Source organism: Varanus komodoensis, unplaced genomic scaffold, assembly GCF_004798865.1.
Source record: "Varanus komodoensis strain SLA01 unplaced genomic scaffold, ASM479886v1 scaffold4, whole genome shotgun sequence".
In the NCBI taxonomy this organism is placed as follows: domain Eukaryota; kingdom Metazoa; phylum Chordata; class Lepidosauria; order Squamata; family Varanidae; genus Varanus; species Varanus komodoensis.
The window spans coordinates 221,995-239,586 of NW_025335941.1; the positions used below are offsets into that span (position 1 = coordinate 221,995).

General features: G+C 39.5%; 1 protein-coding gene across 5 annotated transcripts in view; it reads left to right on the forward strand.

The window, feature by feature from the left end:
* The first annotated feature begins 780 nt into the window (after positions 1-780).
* Positions 781-17,592, forward strand: part of CDKL5 (cyclin dependent kinase like 5) — a 71,067-nt gene continuing 54,255 nt past the window's right edge. For 2 of the 5 annotated variants that reach the window (XR_006415880.1, XM_044441819.1), the window contains exon 1: positions 784-1,054. The gene's annotated coding sequence lies outside the window, so the exon portion shown is untranslated. Of the gene's footprint in view, positions 1,055-17,592 lie in introns of all 5 variants that reach the window. The other 3 variants (XM_044441822.1, XM_044441821.1, XM_044441820.1) reach the window with 3 other exon arrangements.

The following is a 17,592-nucleotide window of genomic DNA, read 5'->3' on the forward strand; positions in this document are numbered from 1 at the left end:
TCCCCGAAAATGTATATCGGATTGCAACGTACATGTTTTTAAAGGACAGAGCAATCCAGGAAGAAATAATACGTCAAGGCGGAACACTCAGATTATAATCCTGCACGTGGTCCCTTACTCTGCGCCTTTTGCAGAGCCAGGGAGTGCATCTCCACGGCCCAAGGACCTTGACATATGCAACAGTTGCCACAAAAGGAGAAAAAGAAGGCGCGCAGGTAGCAGCCACCCTCGCAGAGGAAAATCGGTAGTGCACAAAAACACACGCCGCACGAATGAGAGATGGATGATAAGACCTCCCCAAAATATCACGCCTTGCTCTCCTTCGCACCATTCTGAGCCTCCACCTGTGCGTGTCTGTATCGCATACGCTGCTTACTCATGACAGCAATTGTTGCTGATGCTGCTGATCCCTCCTTGCACGAGCATCATCCAAACCTCCCTCCCCCACTACCCATGGCGGCGGCGGCGGCGGCGGCGGCGGCAGCTGCTACTTCCCAGTCACGACTCCCACTACCAAGCTGCCGCTGCCAGGCAGAGGAGGAGGCAGGGCGAAGCGGCAGCTTCAGCCATCGCCCCCTCCTTCCTCCCGGCCCCCTTTCGTTGCTCGGGAACTGTCAAGTCAACCGAGCCTGGGCGCGCGGTGGGCGGGGCTATACGCCGCGTAAATGGCGGGCGGGTGGGAGACCTGGTGGCAGCGATAGCGGCGAAGCCCGCCCCTTTCCCGCCCTCCGTGCGTAAGGCAGGAATACCTGTCTCGATTGGTTAGCTTTCGACCAAGGCGTGGCCTTTTCCTCTCCGTACTCTTTTCCAATTGGTGAGCGTGAGTGTCACTGACTGAAAAACACGCACGGCCAGCCTCAGCAGCACCTCGCTCAAAACCTTCCAAGCGGGTAGCGGGGTTGGGTGAGAGCGAAGTGAGCTAGCCGTGAGGCAGATGAAGGCGAAAGCGTGAGCAAGCCATCGCTTGATAGCACTGCCGCGGGTGGGCATAACGGAGGTGGCAGTAGTAGCAGGAGGCAAAAGCTGCGGCAGCACGAAGGGGATGCGAGGCCCGGTGAGTCGAGAGCGAGTGGGTGGGGGCGTTTACCTGTCCCACCTGTCGCCCACTCTCCTGCGGATGCACCTTCGCCTCAGCCGTCTCCTCTTTCTCTCCCACCTCTTCCCTCTCCTCATAACGCCCCCGCGTCAGATCCCACCCACACGAGCCGTCCCCCGTCGCACACACGCCGTAGCCCCCGAAGATGCCGCCTACTTCCTCGGCGCCTTCCCCCACCCGACTCCTCCATCTGCCAGCCGCGGCTGTTGCTCCCCATTTCCCCCGCCGCGCCTCGTCTCCTCCCACTCCAAGCACAAGTGCCTCTCGGTGGCACAGGCTGTGGGGGCAGCATCCCCCCTTATCACCCATTTCCTCCAGGGCTTTTAGGGTTAGTTTGCCGCGGGGTGTTTTTCTTGTTCCACCGGCATCGCCCCCCACAGGCGCGGCCCCCACCTTCACCCGCCGCAGGAGCAGCGGCGAGCTCAAGGGCTGGTCAAATCCTGCATCGATTAATAAGGGGGACTAGGAGCTGTGATGTGGCTCTGGGTTTTAGGATTAAGACACGAGGGTCCACCCAGGCATCCCTTTCTCCAGGTCGCCTCTTTGTGTTCTTCTGGTATGTTGTACATGCGTTTTCTCTTTTCAAGCCCTCCCACGAGTTAGGCATGAGTGATGTTAGTTAGGCAATGGTGCCGCAGACGCGTGTTCTGTCTCTGCTTTAGCTTTCCCTTGCCTGCTGTACCCATCTGAGCTGCCGGGTCTGCATTTGTTGAATTTAGTCAATGCATATTTTGTTTCGTTTGATCTGGATGTACACATGTGGGGTAAATGCTGACCTTACAGGTGACATCCCCCTCCCCTTCTGGTGTATTTTTGTTCTAGAATTTCAAAAATGATGCCAGGGGTTGCCATGCGGCTTTAGGTGGAAGCTAATGGTAAAATCCTGGAAACACCCCGGGGCAAAGCTCTGCTCCCAATTTTCCTCTGCAGGATAGGCTCTGGGATTCCCCTCATGGTGCCATCACTTGACTTTGCTCTGTAGTGCAGTTTTAATACCCACCCACTGTAGTCAATCAGGGACTACATTAGTATTAAAAGCATTATTGATTAATCAATTGTGTTCACAGATGAAGATTTTAAAATGTTTCATGTGAAATGGCAATGTGGTATGTGCATGTTCCTTGGTATATGTGTGGTATGTGCATGTTCCTTGGCTTAGGCAATGTGTTTGGAGTGTTCTAAGCTTCATTGTATGTATTTATGCATGATGAGCCAGTATTTTTGGTAAATGTTCTCAGTCTATGCAATCATGATTGAAATATTGTAATCATCTGTATTTGATTAAATATAACTGGCTAAAAACAAGCAAGCTAACAACCCTTTTAAGCTAACAATTACATGACAGCCTTTTTGCAAATAAAAATCTGGAAGCTTTGGAAGAAGAATTACCAAAACTGTGTGGAATATTAAATTATTATAATTTATCATATTTTCTCTCTCATATTGGGTGTTTTAACTTATTACTTGCCTTTCCTACAAGGATTAATGATATATGTTATATATATAATACAATGTTACATGCACACGCTCTTTAATATTTGCTGGCAGTTTTCCAAAATTAACCCAAAATGAGATACTTAGAATAGAATTAGCAGTGGTTATGTAAACTCCTTGAGTTAGGGCAACATATAGGCAATGCTCAAATATCTCATTCTTCTGTTTTTGTTAGTAGATTATTTTCTGTTCTTTTTGTATCCTTGCCTTTACAGTACATGATGGGAATATTTTTAAATACAATTCTTTGCATAATAGTTGTATAAGTATATGAGAAAACTGTTATATAGATTTGGGCCCCTGTTTTGAATGGGAAATTGTTCTTGACAGGAAGTTATACTGTGATGTTCTGGATGAATGGTGGATGCTATGGATGAAGATGTAGCAAAACAGTCATAGGTTGCCATACTCTTGACACTTACCTGACGGAGGGAGTAATCCCATAACTCAATAAACATTTTCAGTTAATATGAATATAATTGCAGTGACAAAAAGTTAGACTTTCCATAAGGCCCTCAAAGTGAATATAGCACATTTAGGAGCTGAATATCTATAGGTTTGTATGCAGTTGGTGATATTTAATATGTATATATTTCTGGATATATAATTATGAGTGAATATATGATGTTCAAAGGATCTATCCTTACAACAATCCTCTAAGCTTACAACAAACTTGTAAAGTAGGTCAATATTTCTATTCCAATATTCCAATTTGAGAGCTCATGTGACTAAATCTGAAACTATATCTTCTGGCTCAGATTCTTGGTAACCACCCTATACTAGTTGTCTTGAGTAGTCAACTAAGTATATGTAGTAGAATTCAATGCTGTTGATAGGATTTGTAGACTTTTTCCTCAACCTCTGCTTAATGAGTGCAATCCAACCTCCATGACTGCTCTATTAAGTCCCTATTACTTGCAGATAGCTGCTGATATTTCACTTCAGAATCACACTTCATTTTAAATACCAATGTTGAAAAAGTTAATGATGCAAGACAGTTGTGACTTAATGCTAAATGTACTTTTGCAGCCTGGATATGTGTTCCAGAGATCCCTTGCACTTTTGACTAGGATGTTTATTTTTGTAGAAAGGGTCTGATTTTTACTATCAAAAATTATTGCATGTTCTTGGTGCTTTTAAACATGTAGCCTATTCTAAAGAAGCAAACAAGCTGCCACCTTATTTGAAAAATCAAACTTTGGTTTGCATTCTTGGGAAAAATGAGAATTTTGCTTCTTAATCCTGATTTTTAAAATAGATAAATGTTTTCATGAATCTTATAAACTTTACCATTTTGGATAGAACACTTCTTCCTCTTCCTTATACTTTAAAAAGGATGAAAATATTAAATTATGTCTCTGATAATTAAGAGCTCTTTTAGTGACCATATTTCTTGATCTTTCATGTGTTCTGTCAGTATTGTAACTGTGTTAATGATAAACATCCACTGTCTGTACAAAAGAAAGGTGATCTGTTAGCACCTTCAATGATTCTAATAGGAACACATCTGTTTCACTTTGCATAACATTTGCATTTGTTCAAGCCCAAATTCATTTTATCTCATTTAAACATTAGTTTACTAATGCTTTTTGAAGTGTACATATTAGGCACTTTTATATGCAGTTTTCCCTATATGCAGTTTTCAAGCATTTCGCTGAATGTATGCCTTTTTATTCATTTTCCACAATATACATATTTTTGATTAGAAAGTTACATTGCAAAATTCAGAGCAGTGCAAAAAATATCATTTTGGTTTGTCTATTAGTTTTGCTAAGAGTGAATTAGATTAGTTTGAAGAATACATATTTTGTTCCAACTGGAAGTTAAAATACAACTGAGATACCTTTGAGTCCTTTAAATAAAGCTTATATGCAAGACATATTCATATACTTGAGGGCAGTTTGCTATTAAATTCAAGACTATAATTTTATTTTTATACATTGAATAGATTACTATGTAGTCAAATGCTATGCATGCTTATTGTGTAAATCTGATTCATGAGACTTGTGCCTATGCAGGAATGTAAAGGATTGCAGGGAGCCTAATTTAAACAAGTTAAACAAGATTTCTTGATAATAAGTGTGTACTGTACATAATTATTAAGTTTATATGAAATTTGATTCTATGACTGGTTAAGTACTGTGATCAGCGATTCTTACTTCCAAGAAAGGATGATTAGGATTGTGCTTTGTAGAAGGAAATGCTGGCTGTCCAAGTAGTTTATGCTAGGCTGATAGCTTAACTTCTGTGAATTGACACTACTGAGGCAGAACTTGCGGCTTTGAGTTGGTGTGTTAGCATCTCTTACTTGACAAATGGTGTTGAAATCTATCAGCAACACTGTGACTGTTAGTTATTTCTGTTATTTCTGCATGGACAAAAAGACAAGGCAGCTGGGTAGGTGGGCGGAATGAGAATGCAGCAAACCTAACTTTAAAAAAAATAGAGAACAGTCTAGTTGGAAGGAAAACATTTACATTTTTCAAAGAGAAAGATAAAGTATCTATGAGTTGACCTTCAAAAAGTATAACAGATGTCACTTGTTAGTAATTCATAGTGGAAATATGCATGGATTAATATTGCATATCTTCTGTAACATTTGGAGATCAGTTCACAGGTGGATAGCCTTTTGAAAATATTGGAAGTCCTTGATTGTTTGTGGCTACTGGAGAGAAGAAAAGAGCTTTTTTTGTGGTGGCATGCAAATTAGGGCACTATCTTCTTAGACACACAAATGGATGATACCATCATTGCTATTTTTAGGCACTGGGTGAACTCCTGCTGTATGTTTTAGTAATATTTTAAGATGTTGATCTCTGCTGTTTTTACCCCGCTTTATCTACTAGTTTCATTTTCTGTGTTTTTTAGTCATGTTCATAGACTAGTTTGGATTCTTAGATTAAAGAAGTGCATGGAAAAAAATCCTTTTCCTTTCCAATTCCAAATTGTTCAACCTTCTAGATAAGCTTTTCAGAAGTTGCAAATGACTTGGGGGAAGGTCAGAAACATACCTTCCATAAGCTAGGGATCAAAGCTGTTGTATTTTGTAACGTTTAGCTGCTACATATTTCTTTAGTTTCCATTTAGTCAGTTCATGAATTTTGCATATATATCTACAGATTCATATGCATACTACATATCTGATGAAAAACATTAGAATCTTGTAATGTTTACCTTTACTTTAATGTAGTAAACTGTTAATTTCACCATATTGCTAAACTGGTTTGGCCTGTGAGAAGGTAGCTTACAACAATGATACAATGTAGTCTACTGTTAATATCATCATACTGTAGAGTGAAGGGGAGGGATTACAACAACCTTCTGTCATGGCTATTAACATTTTAGAGGAAGGCTTAGGTAGCTAGTGGTTAACAACACCTTTCTAATAAAAAATATTAAGGTCAAGTAGGTAACAGCTTTTATTGGTGTAATAAAACTTATTTTACAGCAACATGCCTCAGATGAAGTGGGGATAAGTCTTTCCTGCTCCACTTTTCCCATGGTATGATGCCCAGCAACTAGCTCAGAGGCAAGCTACCAGGTACTGTCAGTGCAGAGATAGTTATTGCAGAACATTGTGCTGGTCTACTTCTTAGAGCTGCCCTATATCCTTCGCTGGCAAATTCCATGTAGCACCATCAGAGTCAGACTGCCACATACTTTTCATCCTCTGAAATGAATAGGAAGAAGGGGAAAATATGCCATTGCTTTCTTCCCATATCACTAGTTTAAAGGTAGGAGCTTGGATCAAACATTTTTGAGCTGCCTTAGTAGAGAAGGCAAATATTGCATTAGTCAGGTCTTTGACCTTTGGTCAGTCTCCTGCTGTACATCTTAATGACATCCAGGGCTGTTCCTTTGTTGGCTCCCTAGCTCCACTTTTGGAGGTGGGGGTGCTTGCTTGCTTGGATACTGTACAACTAAAGCCATCGCAGTGCCTCAGCCACAGCAAGGCCAAGATGCAAGTATGTAGACACAAACCTTCTGGTATAGAACTGGAGATGGTGATGGGAATTTTTTGACTTGATTGCTGGGCACCTAAAGTAGCTAAAGTAGCTACATCTGTAATGCAGTGGTCAAACACTCCCTAGTGTTTCTCTAACCATGGAGCTGGAACATAGTGAATTTTCCTCCCTCAGTTACTAGAATGATCCTCTGCCCTCCTTTGCAGTTCCAGCAGTGAAAGAAAGGTATTTTTGAATAAACACAATACAATAAGTCATGGTGGGTTGCAGGCTGTTTTTTCAGGATAGCTTGTCATGTTGTTCTAAACCTGACTAGACCAGCTTGTGTATGGTTAACAAGCCTTACTCTTGGGTTCAGATGACATGGCATACCGCTCTGAAACAGCCATGGCTCACAACTTACCATGGCTTACCATGGTAAGCCCAATCTCTGGCTTGTCATGCTTACCAGAATTGCATGTCAGAGTATGTGTGAGGCAAGTCCCTGCAGCCATGATAGATCTATTGACAATAACAGAGCCAGGAGCTGCTGATGTGGCTCTTATAATGGGTACTTGAAAACTGTGTCCTTGATAATAGGTATGGTGACATTGGATAAACTAGGGCTTATCTGGCTCAGTTAACCTGTAGCCCTCCACGCTACAGGTTAGCACCACTTGTCGGTAGTGGCATAGCCTGCAGAGGCAAGCAGGTGAAAGAACTGCAGGTGTGTGTACCTAGATATCAAAACCCAGGGCGGGACACAGATTGGGTATACCTAATTAACCAGTCACAAATTTTTATTGGATTAATTAAGACTGCAGGCCAACCTATGTGATCTTTGTATAGTAAGCTCCCTTACTATGGAAGGAACATGGGGCAAGAGGGGTTATCAGTATCATTTAAAAATTAGTGAGATGGAGGAATTAATAGGTAGACCTACTATGCTTTTAAAGTACTGAAAGTGCTTTTAGAAATATCAAAAGACTGAATAAAGGCCGGAGTATAGGCTAAAGATTAGATTAAAGGCCAGAATGCCAAAGTACCAAGGCACTTTATCATACAGGGTCAGCACATTTTAGCTGGCCTTATGACAAGGTCAGAATTGGCTGTTGCCAGAGCGCCCTGACCCAAGGGACAGAGTATGGTTTGTTACCTCAGGCTACATCTCTGAAATGTAACACAAAGTCTGGGGAAAGCTTCCTACTAAGCTAGAGCTAGGAAGGAGAAACAAAATATAATGCCATGCCTTTGTTCAGAGCTGGGGGACAGATACTCTGACTTTACATTTGATAGGCACTCTGAGTACCCCTTAAGTACAGAGACAAGCCAATGCATACCCATCTCCTCTGCTTAGCTCCAAGCTTGCCTATGTCTGTAGCTCCAGGTCTGAACTCATCTTGCTTCAGAGCCTGGTTTTCATTTTGCCATAGTGTGGGAACAAGATGATTAATCCTTCACCTTACAATTGAAACAAAATTATCTTTTACTTTAGTAATCAAGGAAAAATCCTTCAAAACTTGATAGTATAGACAAATTAAATTTTACATCTATATATTTACCATCCACATATTTCTATTAAAATACATTGCAGTATCATGGCTGCAGCAGTTCTGTTTGTGACAATGAGTAAGGTGCTCTTCTGTGGTAAGCAGTATGCATAGTAAACCTTTTTTAGAATCCAAGATCATCTGATTGGTGGGAGATTCAGGTTAGTTTCACACAGTACTTCCTTTTATCTATGTACTCATGGAATTTACTACCATGAGCTGGATGGCTTTAAAAACATTAGAAAAATGTAATGGCTGCTAGTCGTGTTGAGTATATGGTACTTCTAGTATCAGAAAGAGTATGTTCATGTACATTAGTTGCCAGTGAGGATGGTACTGCATTCTTACCTCACTTGTGGGTCTCCCACAGACAGCTTGTTGGCCACTTTGTGAAGAAGAAGCTAGGCTAGCCTTCTGTCTAAAGCAGCAGAACTGTTCATAAATTCCTTCTAACCTTGAAGTTGCAGAGATGATCAAAGGTAATCTCAGAAGTTGCATGGCAATATGCATTGCATTCACAGCTCTCAAACTGGGAGGAATGCTGGTGGCTGTTACGTGTTCAAAACACTTCAGCTGCACAAAGTAAAACTGGTAATTCCCCTCTCCACTGAGAAGCAACATAAAGCAATGCGCTACTGACTTCATATGGCAGCACCTAACTAGTCAGTACATCCACCATTTCCACAGGTTGCATCGGTGGAGTGAGTGTCTTGGTCTCTGCTGCTTGAAGGTACCCATTGATTCAAAGGGTCTTTCCCTGAAAAAAATGGAGAGCATGTTCAAAGAGATGGAGGGCGTTCAACTGCAGTTTTGGGACAACCCTTAAGGCTAACCCAAAATGGTAGCCCCCTGCATGTACCACTCCTCAATTAACAATGTCTAGGCTGATTTACTATAGCTCGTGTAGCACAGTCGCTGGACATCAGAGAAGTTAGGCATGTTTTAGTTCCATAGAATTTTGTGGACAGAAGCTTCTCATGAAAAGAGTATAATGTGCTGGCGGTGTAAATATTAATACTCCTTGTATAGTGGCAAAAGGACAGCAATTGCATTCTGATTTTGACTCAAAAAGAGGGACATCTGGAATAAGCAAATCCTACTTTGAAATAATCTTTCAGAAATAAGAGATAACAAACCATTTTTTAACAGAGTTGGGATTGGTCAGAATTATGTTCAGTTCTTGCAAAAGGAGGATCATTGGAGAAAATGGAATGTGTGTCATGCATCTTAAATGTAATTTGTTAAGGTCTGGCAGTGGGGGCTGGGGGAAATTCTGATGTAAAGTGAATTTCTCCATTTTTCTAATGATCCTTTTTCTGGAAACTTAGAAAAATGGAACAATTTGGTTCTGGGAGTTTTGGGTCATTTTTTCCTGTATAAACTTTCATAAGATCATGCCCTTAATTGCTACCACCAAAATAAATCTTTTGTGTCTTCAAAATACACTGTAGCCTGGTTCCTGGAGTATAGGTATGCAATTAATAGCACAACTTGAGATAGTCTTTCCAAAAAAACATTTTTGTTATGGTGAATTATTAATAAAAAGGGAACAAAATGTCACTCTTGAAATTATAGGTTGAGATTGCTTAAAGCATTGTCCAGTATGCATATTACCACTCCTGAAAGCTAAGAGTTTTGTCCAGGTAAATTCTCAATAGCCTTTTTCCTCAAACCAGATTTCTCTATACTCTATATAAACCAATTCTTCACAGACAGGAACAGATGCTGTGTGCAAGTCTTCCTCTGCCTCCACTTTTCCTGCTTCTAAGATGATTCACATATTTGAGGGAGGACTTGTAGAAATTCCCTCTTGTCAGACTTAAAACAGGAATCTGAAATGCATTATGTATAACTTGGTTCCCTCATTAAATTAACATGTTTGGAACATTAAATTTTAAAGTATAGCTCATTTATGCAATACATATGGTCCATTGAATTACTTTAAATGATTTTAATTTTAGCAATAATTTTATGAGTAAACCAAAGTGTAAAAAGGTAAAGGTTTCCCCATGACATTAAGTCCAGTCATGCCTGACTCTAGGGGGTGGTGCTCATCTCCATTTCCTAGCTGAGAGAGCCAGCGTTTGTCCGCAGACAGTCTCTGTGGTCATGTGGCTGGCATGACTAAACACTGAAATGTACATAATATTTATATATTGAAGTGAGAAAGGGCAGTATCCAGTCTTGCTTGTTCCCATATGGAGCCCACCTGCACAATGGCAAATTAGCCACTTTTATTCTGTTCATGGCCAGACTTGCCAGTTCTGTTGCACAAGTGGGTCCTACTACTTTGTAGTATGTAGTATTTAAATAAAAAAATTCAACCTAAAAAAAAAAAAATCAACCTACTACTTTGCATAATGGCAAATTAGCAGTTTTCTTTAGCATACTCTGAAACTAGGAAAAAGTTGTTTCTTTAAGGCAGTGGATCATTGAAGCTACCTTACAAGTCAAAATGGAAGTAATGTATTGGAGCTCAGCATGGAAAAATAAAAAAGGCCTTGGCCTAGAACTAAAGGTATTAACTTAGGGACCATCTGAAACTCCCTCAGGAGACAGTGCTACCTTGCTTTGTTTGGTGGGGCCTCTGAGGAAGAACTTGGTATATGGGCAGGTTCATGTTGTAGATGTTCTGTCAAGCACTGAGTTCACAAGCCGTGTAGGGCTTTAGAGAGAAGCATCAACACTTTGAATCAAAGTAATTTCCTCTGTCTGGATGGGTCACTGATGGTACACTTGACTGGCAAAAAGGCTTGCTGTGTCTCAGAAACCACTTGGGCTTCCAGCAAGGGAGCTGCAATGATAAACACTATGAAGCAGGTAGTGCATGGGAAGCGGAACGCCTTCCAAAACAGCTGAAACCACCTTCCTGAATGATGAGCCATCCACTGACACCATTCACATCTTCAATTTTGTGGATATCACCCAGTCCATCACTGCTTACAGTTTCAGCATTTCCACCACTTCATCTGGCTCCAACATGAAGGGGGGGGGGGGATGTTCTTAGTACTGGCATACTACACCCCCCCCTCCGACTCAGGATAAACTTGCTTTGAGAGTATACATGTTGGATCCATGTGAGGTCCATCCATAGCATTCCATTAAGTTGAGCAGAGATTCCTGATTCCTGTCATCTGGAATCAGATCTCATAAGTAGTAGTGGAACCACCAAGGCACTGTGCCCCAGCTCCTAACTTAGCCTCTCCAGAAAATTACTTTAATCAACATGGTTGAGAGCTAAAACATCCAAATGAATAAAAAGGACAAACTTTCCCAGTCTTTTTCCCTGGCAACTAAGGCAATTGCAGTCAAAATCAGACAAATCCAGGTAATCTTTCAAGAGTGCAGCAATTGCACAGCAATTACCTGCTAAAGCATCTCATCAAAATTGGTATATTTTCAATTAACTGATGGTTTTTTCAGTCTTCCAGGTCCAAAGAGGATTTCTTCAGGAAGAACATCATAACTGTCTCCTCTGAGGCAAGTAGGATTACTTGCTTTTGTAGAGCAATTGTTTACTTTGTAGACCTTGTGATGTTCAGTGATACAGTAAAAGCTGGGAAGTGCAAGGATCATGTAATAGGCTGCATTCCTCTAAGCAATTTGTCCAAGCCTCTGTTTGCAAATTGACATTTAGCCCTTATCTCTGGGCTAGAAGATCTTCTGGATATCCATAGACTGAACTTTGGTACTAGTGAAAGTTGATAACTAACAGAGATTGTATTATTGAAATGGCCCTTTATTTTACTATTATCTGGGTTATTTGTAAAAGCTATGTGACTGTAAATAGGCCAGGAACAAGCAAAACTGATTTAGTATTGGTAATCTTGTGAGGGTATCTTTTTGTTTTGTTTTTTGTTTTTCTGTTAGTTGGTAAAAACACTGCAATAATATAGAAAATAGTATTTTTGCAGTCTTTTGAAGCCTTATACCTTGGTCTTTATGAACAATGCCTTTATCTTTAAAGTAGCCTTTGTTTATTGTCCTTGTAGTACAAAGTCAGTACAAAGAACTTTTGTTAAACTCATGAGATTGCTTTTGTCCTTGAATGAGTGTGCAGTGCCATCATCAGCTCCTAAGAATTTTTCTCAAAAACCAGCTTTGTACCAAGGCAGAATGATGCCTCATCTGATCCAGTGTCGTGTCCCCTGTCTTGTCTGTGCCTGCCTGGGATTTGAGTCTGAGAACCATTGTTAGCCAACCTCCCTGAGTTATTTTAACTACTGTCTGAAATAGGGATCTTTAACATGGAAGTGCATGTCTTACCAATGACAGCTCATGAGATAGTAAAAATGGGATTCCATCCCTTCTCCAGCAATCACTGCTTAAATCAGGTGCAGGAAATTCAAATTAGATCACATTTAGAATAGATAAATATTTTTTAAAATTAAGAATGTGAAATATTCAACATTCAGTGCACAACTTTAATTCAGTGAGTGATGCCACTGAGTGATTGAGGGATTTTTACATTATATGACCATCCTTTTAACAATAAGGTTAAATATCAACATTCACACTTTTTCCTTCCTTCTCTCTCAGCTGCCACCAATTGTTTGATATGTATTCATGTGAGGAATTTGTTCATTTGTCATGGCAGTCTTGTAAAATTTATTGGCTGTAAAAACAAAAACTATAAAAATCAAGGGAAGTGTATGCTGTAATCTTGAATAGCATTTATCCACGTTTTCAAGTATGCCAGTTTATTGCCGCTTGTAGTATATGAACAAGATTAAATGTACCATCTCTGGACTGAATTATTTTATTATTTCATTTCTGTATCATCCAACAGTCAAAGCTTTCTGGGCAGTCTATCACCACACTCTGTGTTCAAGGTTCACTTTACTCCTCTTGAAGCATATGAAAAGTTGAAATGGGGTTGTATATACTGATGGCACTGTATTCCTTGAACCAGATGACTACTCCCACCAGTTTCTTGTGGATGGGTAGATGAATGGACATCAGAGGAATAGCTAAAAAGGATGTGTTGTTTGAGATGTATGTGCTGCTAGGTCACTAGTTTATCATAAATTCTCTAGGGTCTTAGATACAGCTAGAAAGTGCAGCCTTGTATTTGTATTGTCAGAAGGATCACTGCTGTACTATTTTTATCACTTTTTATCATAATTCTATTCTTTTATATTATGAAACTTGCTGTTAGTTATAATATTTAATAATTTAAAAAACTCCAGGGACAAAGAAAGAATCAAAAACATAGTTGCATGAATGCTACCAAACAAGAATTCAAGCTTGTTTTTTTTAATAAGCACAACTTTACAAGAAACTGTTGTTCTTAGCAAGAAAGACAGACAGACCGAAAACCCATATTTCCTGATATGTATTTGAAGACTAAGTTTAAGGGCATTTATCTCTAATTTTGCTCTAGATGAGGTTCAGGGACCTGATCTGGTTTTAGATCCTAGGCATGCAGGTAGGTATTAAACACACTAGTGTCCTTATCCAGATTGGCTCTGCTGTGCCTACTATAATGTAAAATGAAAACAGCTGTCTGTGAAGTAATGTATAGTTTGGTTGTAGAAAAGGCAAGTTTAAAACATCTAGTTCTGATTTTTTTTTTCCAGAGAGAAATAGAGTGAGAGAGAGACTGATGGTTTTTTTAACCTCAAACATTTGGACAGGTTTTGGTTTTATTATAAGAAATCATGTGTGTGCATACTATAGCTATCCCTGACAATTAGTCAAGTACTTAAAAGCTTTTTTTTTCCCCCAAGTAAGCATCAACAGTATTCCAGAGTGTTTTATTTCAAAAGAGCTGTATCTTTTGCTGCTGTAAGTTAGGAATATCAAAGACTATTTGTATGTAACTTTTTAGCTGTAAAGCATCTAGTGATTAATGAAGACATCCATCCACGTGTTACCACATGACTTGGTCTTGTGGCAAGGAAAAAATAGAGGAAGCATAGGAACCCACACAGCAAGTACAGCAAGGTTTGCACATTCTTGAGCTAACCATAGTTTATTAAGGTTTACTAGAAAAAAGATATCAATGGGTAGGCTCTTTCCAAAACAAAGCTGAAGCTTATGTGAAAGTGTTGGCTTAGTTATTAACAGATTTCATTAAGCACTGAACTTATATTTAATGGGATAAGCTTGTATTGGAGAATGACTTTCAAATCAAGACTCTTGAGTCACCATCTGGTCACTTGGGGGAAATTTCTTTCCGTCAATGATGACCAGGGAACATGTTAATAACAAGTCTGGTAAATAGGCTCATTAAAATCAGCAGGAGCAATGTTGTAGTTTGGTTGCCTTGACTGCAAATGTTAATGAATGAATGTAATGAAATATAAATTTATAAATGTATGTTAGTTTGATAGCCATTAATTGTTGCAGGCTTTTTTGTTCCATTGAAGTCCATCATATTACTGATTTATTACAAATTTACATAACATTATTATTTAAACGTAAAATTTACAATTGTACATACTTGAAATGGTAGAAAAGGTGAAATCTGAGCTTATTTCTTTCCTTACTTGTATGTATGTATTTATTATTCAACTTATATTCTGCTATAACCAATCCGAAGACTCTCTAAGCTGATTACAATATTACATAAAATAACATCAAATTTAAAAACACATAAAGGAACATAAAATAAAACAGAAATGTATACCATGCCATGACTTCACTCCAGCCTTCAGAGGCACTGTGAGGTTTGAGGGACCTCTACTATCTTGTCAACCTTTTAAAAAATATCTTTTGTTGGGCAGAAGAGCTGTCCTGTTTGTTGTCTTTCTGGCACTGCTGCCTCGCTACACCTTATAGTGCAGCTCTGCTCCTTGTCCTGGGCTTGCTGTCAACTGGCTGGCATGCACTGAAAAACAAAGCAAACTGTACAGCAAGCTATGCAGCTGCACATAACTTTAGTGAGAATAATAAACCCCTTTAATAAGAGGGGCAGTGAGCTCAGCCCATCCGATGTCACCCTTTGGGGCTCACTGAATTCACAGCCACTCTTAAAGGGAAGATTTCAATAATTTATTCTCAGTTGCTGGTTCAACATTTCCTTTCAGCACCATAGTTTGACACTGCTACCTCTCTGGGTTGAAGCTCCTCTGGGCTGTACTTGACCACATACCTTTTGTTAATAGTCTGTGGCTAGCATCACGAGTGCCTCCATTTTGAATCTGACTGATGCTTATAACTGATGAAAAATGTCTGGAAGTTCCAGGCAGCATTAGCTGCTAAGAAACCTATGGATGATCAATAAAACAATAAAAATGCTGTGTGTTAGTAGGCAACAGTATGGTATGTTTTGGACTCTCCTTCCTTTTGACTGTTTGGGTTTAGTTCTGTAGAGTCCAGTATTTCTGTGCTTGGTTTGGCTAGATATTGTAGCAGGTGAATGAATATAGTTGTGAAATCAGCTTGTCAGATAAACCACTTATAAAACAGAACAAAACGTGAGTTATCCCACGGAGAGGAGAGATTGCTTAAAGGTTCTTAAATAAAATATTCTTGGGTATCATCCGTAATAAGTAAGAGTTTATAGCAGTTAAATAAACTTTCAGTAGGTTTTCCTTAGACCATACTTCCTTAAACCCTACCCAAACCAATTCCTCAGAGACAGGAGTCTTTCTCTGCCTCTAGCAATTCCTGCTTCCAGAATGAATCAGATGTTTCATGGACTACCTACTGAAGCGTTTTGGGTTTGTTTTTTTTTTGATCAGACATAAAATAGGAACCTAAATTATATGCAACTTGGTTTGCTCAAAATATTATCATTGCTTGTGTATTGTATTTAAAATATACTTTATTCAGATGATTTCAAGTGAGTTTTCTCATAAATGTTTACTTTTGATATTTTTATTTGTAATGACAATGTTACAGCAAACAATATTTCCTTCCCACCACCACATATGTAGGTTAGTGTTAGTTTTTGTTTTAGTTTTCCCCTGGACAATAAAACCAGAGCGTTTTATCTTTTTTTTTTTTTTTTTTTTAAGATACCTCAGGGTATCAACCACTGATACCCCTTTCAAAGCACCCAAATTGCACATCAGAGAAGCTGTCAGAAGAGTTCCTGATCTTTTTCTGTGTTGCCTTTACAGTCCTGTACATTTTGTATTTTTCCTCAAGACACTAATTGCTTGAAAAAGTGCAAAAGTGTGTCTCACCCAATTTTTGGGGTAAGGCATCCCCTTGAAAAGAGGCCTTTAGCAAGACAAGAGGTGTTTTTGGCAAGGATCTGTACAGTTATATGTATACGAGAAAAATGATCCATGGTGAAGCCATTCATCTGTTGAGTCCACCATGTTGTTTGGACAACAGCCAACCCCCTATAGATTATTGCCAGAGTAGGTTAGCATGATGTACAGACATGCTTACTGTATTTAGTACGCAAAGTTAAAATCAATTTCGCATTTAAGCAAAAGCTTAATTAAAGGAATTATTTGTTCAAGACTGTAGTATTTGTTCAAGACTCGATCTTTGCACTTCGACAGAAAGCATTCTCCAACACTGCAATGTATATTGCAACCAATTTGTGTCTTACAGCCTCTTTTAAGTTCCATGCTTCCTTTTAATTCTAGTATCCATAGGGAACCAAATTAGCCAACAGCAAGTATGTGAATCTGGAATGCTGAATGCATAATTTTTGGATACCTTTTCCTGCATTTATCCAGCAGGCAATGCTATGATAGGTTCAATATTCCTGTACACTAGCAGCTTTTATATCAGAATGAACTGTGGTATACCAGTTCTAATCCCAGTAGCAGATACATCAACATGTGTAGAAACAAAGGTGGCATAGCAGCGCAACACCAATGTGTTCCCTGGGAATTGCTGGAAATGGTAGCAGGGATGCGGCAGCAGCATGATGGTAACACATATTTTTGCTCACTTAGTCACACACAACCACCATTTAAAGAAACAGGTCTGTTGCCTGCTAGAACCCAGAAATTGATCAGAGAAGGATTCAGGGCTTATTTGGGTGGCCAGTGATGCCACACCAACAATGCTTAGAATGCTGCACACAATGCAGTTGTATTGATGTCTGTGAGGGGGGAAAAGGGTATTTTTTGGGGGTTTTTTTGCAGGAAAGAGGGAAAGGAGTCACAGGGACAACAAAGAACAGACATTTCAACAGGCTCGCATGAGCATGCTCAGTACCCTTCATCCTATCCAGCTGGTTTCTTAAGCTTGTTAAATTTTCCTTCCATAAAGTAATATAAAATTTCCCCTACTGTAAACCAGTCAGGTGAGGGGGCTAGTTTTTAAACAGCTGGTTGATACCTTCCACTTGCTATAGAAATTGTTTTTGCTACTTACTAACTTTTCTGCTTGCAGCAGACATGGTTTTATTAAGCTTCCAATTACCAAACATTTTTGAGATTTGGATAGTTTGTTTATGTGCATAGGTAATGTAATTAAAAGCCTTTCTTCTGACAGTAATTTCCAGCATGTTTTCACTCCTTTGAAAAGACTATAGCATCACATTTTTATTTGGTTTCATGAATGTAAAGCAGTTTTTCCTTGCAATATCATTATT